This window comes from Dermacentor andersoni, chromosome 2, assembly GCF_023375885.2.
Source record: "Dermacentor andersoni chromosome 2, qqDerAnde1_hic_scaffold, whole genome shotgun sequence".
NCBI lineage: Eukaryota > Metazoa > Arthropoda > Arachnida > Ixodida > Ixodidae > Dermacentor > Dermacentor andersoni.
This window is the reverse complement of record NC_092815.1, coordinates 43,329,300-43,341,768: the sequence shown is the minus strand read 5'-3', so window position 1 is coordinate 43,341,768 and position 12,469 is coordinate 43,329,300. Positions and strand designations below refer to the sequence as shown.

General features: G+C 44.3%; 1 long non-coding RNA gene across 1 annotated transcript; it reads left to right on the top strand.

Moving 5' to 3' along the window:
- The first annotated feature begins 8,092 nt into the window (after positions 1-8,092).
- LOC129387798 (uncharacterized) lies at positions 8,093-12,019 on the top strand. The gene is made up of 2 exons (XR_008614970.1): positions 8,093-8,817; positions 11,854-12,019. It is a non-coding gene; the product is annotated as an uncharacterized lncRNA (long non-coding RNA).
- The last annotated feature ends 450 nt before the right edge of the window (positions 12,020-12,469 follow it).

Here is a 12,469-nt window from a genome sequence, read left to right as displayed (position 1 = left end):
CCATGAGGTCGTTTTTCAATCAATATAGAACTAAAACGAAACACCAGGGCGTGAGTGCTTGCAACCTTCTATACTGAAGTTTTAACCGAAACCAAACCTTTACCTGAGATAATTGAAAGTAATAATGATAAGTAAAACGGTCCACCTTTAGCGATAGGCCTGGCTCCCTTCGCAGAATCGACACTTGTTTTAAGGCAGACTTCCAAGGTTGTGACTAAAGCGACTTGTTCTTCATTTTCATTTTTAGGTAACTCCCTGGTGTCTTACGCACCGAAATCACGACTTGATTACTAGGTACGCCCGTAGTGGAGGACTAGAAATTCATTTTTACCACCAGGAGATCTTTAACGTGGCCCCAATGCACGGGACACGGGCATTTTCGCTTTTCGCCCACGTCGAAATGCGGCCTCCGCGCCCGGGATTTGATCCCCGCGACCTCGGGCTTTGCAGCACAACACCATACCCACTAAGCCACGGCGGTGGGTATTGAACTCCGTTGGACTTCAGCAACATCATGTGTACCTACATCGACTGCTTGCATTCACGAAAGTAGCCTTTACATATAGAAAAGAAACAAAATTGAGCTCCCCGTTCAGCCAGCCCAACTGAAACTGATGTACCCTACCAAGGACGCAGCCGCAAGTACGAAAAGCTTATGCTGCCAGCGGGAAGTAGCCCTCGTTTCGCCGCCAGGCCGAATAAACGGATGCTGCATTCGCATATTGTTGTGGTCGTTTTGTAATCAAGTTGACTGCACGCGGGTTACATCTGGCGCATGGCCTTTTAAGAATGCGAAACCAACGTATAGTTCGCTGGGCGTGAAACATCAACGAAGTGCGGCGCTTCGCTGCAGTCTATTCGAAACATTGCAATCACAACCATTCAAGCGGGTAACGTGACTCTGATCACACCCCTAATCAGAGAAGGCGAACATTCTTCGTGATGGCAACGTAATCGTCGTTTGAAAATGCCAAAAAAGTTAGTCCTATTAGTTGGAACAGCCTTTTGCCGTCGACTTTTTCTAGTTATCAAGAGTCGAGGGATTGACGGAGCAACGAATAATAATAAGCGAGATGCCCAGGTTGATCGTCGCAGTTTCAGGCCTGCGTATTGCCATGATCACAGGCACAATAACTAATATTTGATTATGCCTTTACACCAGCCTGTAGCATACCGTAAAGATAAGCTAGCTGTACATCTTCCGCTGTAAAGACTGCCTTAGTGCTTTTAAGATAAAGTATCTGCAGGCATACGGCATGTTGTTGAAGTCCGACGGAGTTCCACAGAAAGCATCGGCACAGCCCTTAATCGCTGATGCAAGTGCGCACATTCGGCTACATAGGCAATTGTTCGAAACCCACTGCTGACATCGTTGTTATTCTTTCTTGGCCTGTTAGAACAAACGCGTGAACTACAACATGCGCAGCTAATGCATCCCGACACGCAAGCGCACGCTCGTAGATTGAGTGACATATTTAGGCGAAGTTCACACATACACCACCAAGCTCAATATATTGTACGTTCACACAGAACGTTCAGCGAAAGATTTAATATCAATTTTATTGCAGAAGCGGAACCACACACGATAAAACAAAATTCCTTTGCAGAGAAACACCGGGGAGAACACGTTGTCGTCTCCTGCGAATCCACCACAATTATGGCGACCGGCGCCGGGGCCCAGCAGCGCCACTTCACGGCCGAGCTTCAGTACATACGCCCTACAGGATAAATGAGGGTAGGCCAGAGATAAATATGAGTTCAGATTCGTTAAAGCAGAGTCTTACTTACTTGTGCAATGCAGGAACCTCCTTCAACTCACACAACAATCGATAGAGGATGGGAGATGTTTATCTTAATTAGAGTTCTTTGGTGGAAGCACCCGCATGGTACGGAGACACGCGAACGTAGATTAGAGAGCCTCGATAAAAAACATGAACGCGGTTTGTTTAAGCGGAGACGGTAAGTTAGAATCGTCTAAACGACACGACTTAGGCCGTAATGTCCAAACGTTTTATAACTGTGCCGTAAATTATGATGATACCCTCTTGCCTCGCAGTGTAGTGGTATGTTTGTGACAGAGGAAAAAAAACGTGGATCATTGGTTCGGCGTTTATTATGGTCCTGGCGGTCCTCCAAGTGGTCCTTCTGTGTTGTAACTCGGAGGACCTTCTGAAATGTCTCGCCGACGGGCGTCTTCGCTTTCTTTCTGGGCGCTGAATCTGAAATATTGACTTGCAATACTAGAGCTGACGCCTTAATTTCTCTTTCCATCACCCTTCTTCCTATCTGCCATCGTCATTCACGAATGTTCCTAAGGCGTACTCTGTGCTCGTTTCAGCCGTTGTAATCGCAGGAGACAGTAGCGGAGCCTTCAAACGTCCGAACACATTGCATGGTTGCTGCTAAACGACGTCGCAGAGTGGAGATATCTCGTGAACAAACACTGGTTTTCACCCGCCCACCCGCTACCCGCGACAGGTTATTGCGCTCGGACTTCTGTGCACGTTTCGATTACAATATTAACCCGCCGTGGTTGCTCAGTGGCTATGGTGTTGGGCTGCTGAGCACGAGGTTGCGGGAGCGAATCCCGGCCACGGCGGCCGCGTTTCAATGGAGGCGAAAACACCCGTTTACTTAGATTTAGGAGCACGTTAAAGAACCCCAGATGGTCGAAATTTTCGGCGTCCTCCACTACGGCGTCCCTCATAATCAGAAAGTGGTTTTGGCACGTAAAACGCCGTAATTCGATTGAATTCATTCGTTTACAATAGTATATGTGTACGGGCCGACGCATTCTTTTTTATGGACCTGGACTCTATTTACTTTCAACGCTGATAACGGCGACGAGCGATGCTGTTGGTTCTTCGCTTTAAAAACAAGCAGATATGAAAAGGGGACGGTTAGATCACTGCGTAAACAAAGAAATAAAGCTGGTTTGTCGGCGTGCTTTAGGTACTGCCAAGCCTCGCGCTGAAGTGTCGCGCTCTAGCCATGATAAGTAGCTACACCGACAAAACGTTCGCTGTGATGGATTGCTCAAGAGGCAAAAAAATGTCACACAAACTTGGTGGGGGAACAAGGCTACATCCGCGTGGTGCCGTGCCTTTACGCGTGAACGTCAGGATAATGTAATGTGAACGAGAAGATTTTAAATCTTTTCTCTTCTTTCACACTTCCTGTTGTTTGCTTTTAACTCTACCACAAAGAATGGCAGCCGGAGTGTGCTCAAAACTCTCGGCACTCTTATGTAAACACCAGAAGTCTCAGACATTCCTTTAGTAGAAGTGATCGATTGCGGGCGTGCGGAATAACCCTCTCTTTGTATTCTTATAACGTTGCCTTCCAGCCATACGAACGGGCTTTAGCCCTAAAAGGTCACGTCACATTTTCCTTTCCTTGTTATAACTTTTTGTTATTGTTGTTGTCGGCAACAAAGTTGTTGATTTAAATATAACGATAGGCTCTCACGGCACGCAGTTCTCTTTAATCAATGTTATGGGCAGTCTGTCAGAATGGAACCAAAACGAAAAACGAAAAAAAAGAGCAATATTTTTACCCAGAGCGGCTATGCTCTTTAACCTGGCTCTGATTGGTCTTCCTAGCAAATCGCAAAGAATCGAAGGACTTAACCACACAATCTATGCAGACGACATCACGCTATGGATAAACGATGGCAGTGATGGATCGACGAAACAGAGACTACAAGAAGCTGTTGAAACAGTCGAGAAATACATAGAAGGCACCGGTATAACATGCTCGGCCGAAAAATCTGAGCTGTTTCTGTACAGTCTAACGCTAAAGGGGAGACCTCCCAAGAACCCAACACAAGCCTATAAAGACACACAACTCATGACGCAATATGGAAAACCCATACTCAAAGTCGAGAAGATAAGGGTGTTGGGAATGATCATAGAAGCCAAGGGCACCAACGGAGAAACCATTCGCAAAATCGAAGCCAATGTTTCTCAGACGATGCGATTGAGCAAGAGAATCACCAATAGGCACGAGGGAATGAAAGAAGCAAGCGTTATGAGAATCATCCAGGCGTTCGTCATAAGTCAGACTACTTATGTGGCGGCATACCACAGATGGTGCGCCGCAGGAAAAGAGAAGCTAGACGGCCAAATTAGGAAGATATACAAACAAGCGATTGGACTCATGCTAAGCACGAGCACGGTGAAACTCCTAGAGCTGGCACTGCTCAACACGCTAGAGGAGCGAATAAAAGCGCGACGTATAGCGCAATACGAACGCCTCTCCTAGACGACTGCGGGCAGACACATCCTAGATAAATTAGGGATCCGCTACCCAAGGAAATAAGGGTCAAGCTCACGGTACCCTCCTTACCCAAGAATATGCATCCTGTGCACCAGGAGGGCAGGAGAAAAAGCAGGGCAATGAACATGGGGAAGAACTACGGAGGCAACAAGGACGCGGTCTTTCTTGACGCTGCACGTTACAAACACAAACGCAGCTTTGTCGCAGCAGTACTTAACCACAACAGACAATGCTGCACGAGCTTGACTATAAACACGACACGCATCGAAACGGCGGAGGCAGTGGCTATAGCGTTAACCATAGCACAAACCAATGCATACTATATAATCAGCGATTCCCAGACGGCAGTACGCAACTTCGCGAATGGCTGAATCTCAGCTGAGGCGCTAAACATACTCATAAAAGGCAAACAAACAAGGGAAGACAGGTGCGTCCGAATCCTACGCATACCAGCCCACACCACCGACTCAATGGGATAGGAAAACCCTAATTGCGGCGGCACACAACGTAGCTCCAGGACTGACTTTCCGAGCTGCGATGAACGTAGATCCCTCGACAGGGCCCTCCGAAGTATGGGAATGGGAAGACAGATATACCAGGTTCAACGAAATCACCAAACATTACAAGGTACAAAGATGCACTTATCCACCGCCCCATCCACAACTCACTAGACCATAAGCGGTCCAGTGGCGACAACTACCAACAAAATCCTACAAGAGCCCGATACTAACGCACGCTATTTATTCAAACATATACACAACAGATAGATGCAAAGTGTGTGGCGCCAGAGCCACGCTACAACATATGCTATGGGAATACCAGGAACTAATACAGGACAATGCGAGCGAAGCCTCCATCGACAGCCTCCGCGCGCGATGGCAGGCCGCGCTGCTCAGCTCGAACCTGGAAGACCAACTCTGGGCAGTCCAGCGGGCCAAGGAAGCCGCCGAGAGGCAAGAACTCTTGGCCGTAACCTCGGCGGGTGCCCCAGCCCACTAACTCGCCGGACGCGAATAGTTCTGATTCCAAATAAAGTTTTCTGACTCACTCATTTACCCAGAATGAAAACGTAACCGAAACATTATTATTTTGTTTCGGAGTGAAACCGAAATATTTTACCGCGAAGCTGTATACCTCTACCGTCCAAGAAAATTTTCGTGTTGTTGTTGGCGTGACAAGTAAAATACTCCCCATACGTCGGCCGATCCCGAAGATAGTGCAATGCCGGGCCGACCGGCGGCGGAGGTGCAGTTCGCCATTAAGGGGCCCATATACACAGCTTCGCTGATCATCCTTCTTCGCAGAGTGGAAGGGCACTGAGTTTATTTATCGGTTTTCAGCTCAAGGGGAAAGGCGGCAATCCGAAAACCGACTTCAGGAAACGTCAGAATTAGCGCGTATATCTCAACCAGGGATAGCGCGAGTGATAGCCGCTCGAGCGCTGCACAAATCTAAGCCTGTCACTCGGTGCCTAGCAGATCGGCATCGTAGCAAAACCCAGGGCTTGCGCACTGAAAAGCTTACCGTTTCGTGTTCTACGGGCACAACGCTTTGTTACCGGCGATTTATTTTTCGTTTATGTTCGTTTAGGTTTGTTTTATCGGATCAGCGACTTCGCATTTCGCCAGATGCACCCGATGACGTGTTACTTCTAAGATCATGCTCAGTTCCTCGATTCAATGCACTGAGCATGATCTCAGAATTCGTAATTCACTTACTGAGGAAAATTCAGCGCTCGTCCCGTGTTCTTCCAACTCTGTGTCTTCCGTTGTTAAACAAAAATTAAATTATGGGGTTTTACGTGCCAAAACCAATTCTGATTATGAGGCACGCCGTACCCTTACAAAAATGACTTTAGACTGTCTATAGAAAGTCTATAGACTTTTCATAGACGACCTTTCCTTTCTATAGATTTGGACTTTTGTTGGTACAAAGTCTATAGACTGTCTATAGACGAAAGTCGATAAAGTTTCTATTTCTTTTTGTCTATTCGCAGTCTATAGACGGTCTATAGAAAAAAGTTGATAAGGTGTTTGTTTCATTTTTGTCTACTTCCCCTCTATAGAATACCTACAGACGAAAGTCGACACAGTCTCTATCTATTTTTTTCCATACTTTGTCTATAGACTTTCTATGGACGAAAGTCGATAGGGTTTCTATTTCTTTTTGTCTACTCGCAGTCTATAGACGGTCTATAGAAAAAAGTCGATAAGGTGATAGTTTCTTTTTTGTCTACTTCCCCTCTATGGACTACCTATAGACGAAAGTCGATACTGTTTCTATGCATTTTGTCCATAGTTTGTCTATAGACTTTCTATAGACGAAAGTCGATAAGGTTTCTATTTCTTTTTGTCTACTCGCAGTCTATAGACGGTCTATAGAAAAAAGTTGATAAAGTATTTGTTTCTTTTTTGCCTACTTCCCCTCTATGGACTACCTATAGACGAAAGTCGATACAGTTTCTATCCACTTTGTCCACACTTTGTCTATAGACTTTCTATAGACGAAAGTCGATAAGGTTTCTATTTCTTTTTGTCTACTCGCAGTCTATAGACGGTCTATAGAAAAAAGTCGATAAGGTGTTTGTTTCTTTTTGCCTACTTCCCCTCTATGGACTACCTATAGACGAAAGTGGATACAGTGTCTATTTATTTTTGTCCATATACTTTGTATATAGAGTTTCTATAGACGAAAGTCGAAAAGATTTCAATTTCTTTTTGTCTACTCGCAGTCTATAGAAAAAATTAGATAAGGTGTTTGTTTCTTCTTTGTCTATTTCCCCTCTATATGGACTACCTGTAGAGGAAAGGCGATACAGTTTCTATTTATTTTTGTCCATACTTTGTCCATAGACTCTCTATATTATGGGCAATAGTCGACAAGGTTTCTATTTCTTTTTCTCTACTCCCGGTGTATTGAATGTCTATAGAAGAAAGTCGATAATATGTAATTCCGAGTTCCCATACCCCCCGCCCTCTGCGAACGCGATGATATGGCGCTGGTTCATGCACGACGGCACCGCAACCCCGGCGCGGCGGGAAAACCGTGCAGACTGCTAGTCTGCGTTCGGTGCAGCTTCCCCGAACGAGGATCGCGGCGGAGCAGGCACTGTCTGAGTCACCAATGTCTTCCAGGCACCCGAAGGACCTAAACCTGGCTGCTTCCCGGACGCACAGTTCGCGAAGACCAGGTGGTGAAGGTCAGATGGTGATGATGTGGCAAAGGTGGTGAATAAGTGGCAAAAGCCGGCAGACCAGGTGGTGAATTCACCACCTGGTCTGCCTCTGAGTTGTCGTGGTCTTGCATGTCTATAGATTAACAATAGACAACCATCGTTAATCTGGGCCCAACCCGTGTACGCTGTAAGCAAGCGCAGGTACCGGTGGATAATACTTAGCTGCGTTTGATATAAGCCACTGAAGTTGTATACTGCTAAGATTGCTGTAGAGCCTATTTGTAGACATTAGTACGCACATAGTGTATACCTCCGCATTTGTTGACCACATGATATGATCTACGTAGTCGCTCTCGGCAATCCCAAGACAGTCTTCACAGTTGTCGCACCACTTTTGCGGCAGTAGAATAAAGAAAGCAAAACGCCGATCCAATTGTTATAATAGATGTTATGAACGCCAGCTTCAGCTACAACTGGATTCCAAACAGGCATCAAGCTAACAGCAAAGACACTCGTAATGTTTGTAGCTGACAACGCGGACTTTGTGAATGTGCGATGAACCGATGTCGTGCATGTGGTGTTCGCGTTGTGTGTCGTCTGATTCTCGGATACTTTTCACATTGTCTTCATATCTCGGCTGCGTCACTAACATCGGGCGGTTTTTTGTTGACTGATATCCCGCACTATAAACCCATCAAAGTTTCTCATTCACTTGAAATAGGTGCCAAATTCTCTGAGCCCACCCAGTGTTTCGCCGGCGGTATGCCTGCGCAGCCTCGCATATGAGTACCTCAATGCTGTACTGATTGCTTTGACCTATCATGGGAACAGAAAAGTAGCACTAACATACGTGCGGGCATCACATTTGGCGGTAGGCTGGAAGATATGCTACAAGTACGCTGTATTACTAATCGACGCTGGCAATAATGCGTCTGAAACGTCTGAAGGGCCCTGTAACGGCTTTTACAAACAGCGCATTCATGTTAGCGTTCCAGTCTCATACGATAGCCCACAGCGTTTGTCATGCAACCTGCCAGCGCATTTCCTTCGTCCATGAAAAAAGATGAATTATGGTGATAAAGATGCATAAGCCACCCGTTCCGGAGCGCATGGCGCGCAGGGAGAGAGAGAAAGAGACAAAAAAAAAATGAAGGAAAAGGCGCTCACACTCTTCCGAGCGCGCACGCCCTCGGGCGCGGAGCTCCTGCGCATGCTCGGAGCTCTTGCGCATGCGCGGCGGTGCGTCGTCTCAACGAGTGCGCCAGGCACGTAAACGGTTGTATCGGTGTGCGGTGTCTGCCTGAACGTTGGTGTCTGTGTATGCGTGTCTTCTTTGTGGCATCACACGTCAACTACACCGGACGGTAAGCTTTAGCAAATGTTTTGCGTCAATAGCTAATGATTATGTGAGCGCATTTCGTAGCGCGAAGCGGCTGCATGTAGCGCAGGCGACTCGGGTATAGTGTCGGTTTGTCGTTGACATGGTTTGATAACGCGCTCTTGTTCTCGCTTCTACTATACGGAATGTTTTACGGCGAGCGATCGCCGTAAAATCGCCGTTGATTTTAGCATTATAGTTTAGGTGCGTAAAGAAGGTAGTACACCATGTTTTAACTTGATACTGAGCTACCACTAGGCGGATTGTGTATGTTGGGCAGCCAGTGTGGTAGATCTCATTTCGTGGCGCTTGATCCCGCCTCGATGAATGCTGCGCCGCATGTGTAGTGAAATTCTCGTGACACGCTTTACGTGTATATCTCGAAATTGTGTTGGCATCAAGAATGTTCAGACAGACACGTATAGTTGCCTAACTGCTAACGTACTCGGATGAAAGGCCGTGTTTGCGGGGCATGCATCAGCAGTGTGTGCGCTGCCGTTCTCGCATTGTTTAAAAGTAGCAGTATTTTTAAGGTTCCTGGCAACCAATCTAAATAATTTTGGGAAGTTACCGCAAGCAAAACACGAGACTTGAAGAAATATCAAGCAGAAATCACTAGATTCACCCAATCTATTTATATGCAACCACAAACGCCTTTGGAGCATGAAACCTGCGATAAGCTCAGTCACTCGCAGCTTCGCAACTTAGCCGAAAAAATTGGAGAACAATAAATTAGTCGCTCCGAGAAGCACCTTTACACATTTCAAACTGAAGGCATTGCGTTTGACGGTAGTTGGAAGATTTGTTTTTTGTCTCTTTTTTAAACAGTTTAGCAGCAGAAGTTGTCTTTCGAGCTATATGAAAAGCGTTAAGCGCCTTTCGATGCTTCGGCGTTATGCAGTTTACGTGCTCTTAATCACTAGGCAGCTGCTGGCGCAGATTCGCATTGTGCCAGTCGTGCATGGTATGAAGCCCTTGTCGTGCGTAATAAGTGTTCCGGTTTTCATTACTGTTGCATGTAGTGCCGTCGTCTTGGACAGACTGCATACTATATGCGCTGTACAAAAGAAAATAGAGCCAGATTATCAATTTGGTGGTCTTTTCTTAGTAGATAACGCACAGATTATTCAAATAATTCAGTGGGCATTGCATTTGTTCTACCCTTATCAACACACCTAAGAGATCGTAACATGTTTTAGTTGATAAGTAACCTGATCAGTACGCCCCCATTCATGTGCATTCTACTGAAAGTGTGGCAAATGTATTCATCTCGAAGTATGAGAAAAGAGACATTGCAGACTGTTCTAAGCGGAAATAAATTGCAAATGTTAACGTGATTGTTCAAAACTGCAGTCAGTATGCTGAGCATGTTCGTTCGGCACGGGCATATTGCATTAACACCTGAAAAATGTGCAGAGTCCAGCCGGGTATCTTTGTTTCAACAATTATTATTATGGGAATCGTTTGGGATTCTCGCATTTCTTTTATTTTTATAAGTACACTGTGTGTCACGTGAACCTGTCTTGAAACGAAACGTACCGTTACTGGCACCGGCGACCATTACGGTTGTCTAACTGCTTATCATACTGTAGTATAACGAAACATCATAATGGTACTGATTAATATTGCCATGTAGTCTTTAGTCAGAGGTAAACAAAGTTAACTAGAGGCATAAGTGATGAGAGCATATTATATGAAAAACTACTATTGAACCGTAAAAATAACTCATTGTATAGTTTTCCCTCACATTGTTGCATTTGTTTTACGTGTGTCTCTGTGTCTTCCGTGCTGTACTCGTGTGGCCATCAATTACGAACTTGCCGAAGCCCTTGTCAGCTTTATTAAACAAGGGATTCATGTCAGTTGCATCTAATACTACATGTCAAGTGACTGACGTGTTATTCGTTTTATCAAAATATTATGGACTGGCAGTACTTGGAAAGCATTAAACCACAATATTTTTTTATTGCACTTAAGCTGCAGGCGTCATAGATTGCCAGAAAATTTTCATGAAAACAGCCAGGGAAGGCTTGGAAAAAGATCGGGAAATTTTAAAATGGCCACATAGGTATGCTGTCTCGTTATATGTCATACAAAGTTTCCGGAGAATCTCTGTGTTAAACATATTTTTAAAACGTTTCACTTCATAAAAATTGAGGGAACTTGGTTCTATTTATTTAAAAAAAAAAAAGAAAGTCAAGCATACTGACAAGGCATTTCTTACTCAATATGTTTTTTTTGCGTTAGCTAAACGTCCTGAACCTCGATAGCCTAGAAAAAATTTTCATCTTTCAAAGCACCTTAAATAATTTACTGTGATAGAATTCATTCGAACTATACTATCAGTTCTGTTTCCTAGGAGGTGCATATCTTTCGTGCCATGACACAAAGTGCTCGTGTGGTATTTCGGGTGCTCATGTGGTATACCTAACTTGGAAACCTGTTAGCATGCCCAAGAGGCCTCATTACCTGTAAGAAATTAAGTGACCATATCAGTACAATCAACCCATCTGCCTTCTGTTGAAGTTATGGCCAATGACCCATTCATTTAAAAGTATTAGAAAGACATTTAAATGTGTATTAAGCAAAATAAATTACAATCTTAGGCATGATACTTAATATTCCAGTCACGTCTTCTGAAAATATCCCTCTGCACGGGCATACTTAACTACCAGCCAAAGAAAATGTACAGACAGCCCAACTGGGTAACGTTTCAGCAATAAATATAGAGACCATTTGGGATAAGTACATTAATGCATCATATATGAACTTTTCATAAAAGGGAACATACTGTTGCTGGCACGAGCAGCAGTTGTGACTGTTTAATTGTTCACCATACCATGCAAGAAAACATTGTATAAAGGTACTGATTTGTATTGACAAGCAGCCATTAGTCATAGTTAAACCGCATTAAGTATTGACTTAGATGGTTTGAGCAAATATATTAAGCTGCCTAATGAACATAACAAAAAATACACACTTGTTATTTTTGCCTCATTTTGCTGCATCTACTTATTTGCAGCATACACCTGCAGCACCTTTGGGACTAATGACACAAAGGTCAAGGCCAGCCTGGCGACCATGCTTGCCAAGGAGTAGTGTAAATATTTAATCTGTTTCCATAATAGCATAAGACATGAATTTAAGGAATTCATCTATTATATCCAGCAATAAAAACTGTTAATGCATTGCCGGTGCATTTGTTTTATTTTTTGCGCTGCATGATTCAGCACTATATGAATTCTTTCTGTTTATGCAACATATATAAAAGTACAGCTGGTTCAGGAGCAATATTAATCTACTAACGGTAATGCATAAGTGCAGATGAAAAGGAACAGGTGCACATGCATAAACACATTCAAAACGTTTTGCTACCGCATGTAAAGAAAAATGTGAACTAACTTGTAGATAGCCGCTATGGAGTTATGGCCTTATACACTCTTTGTAGACTTGTCTATAAAATGTCTGTGTCTTGGAGTGTCTATAGATTAATGAAAATTCATGTTTGTTGACAAATGTCTGCAGAATGTCATAGAAAAAAGTGTATCGGATTATGAAGTTCTGTTTTTGTAGACTGAAGTCTATAGAATGTCTATAGACTATCTATATACATTTGTCTATAGACATTCCATAGACTT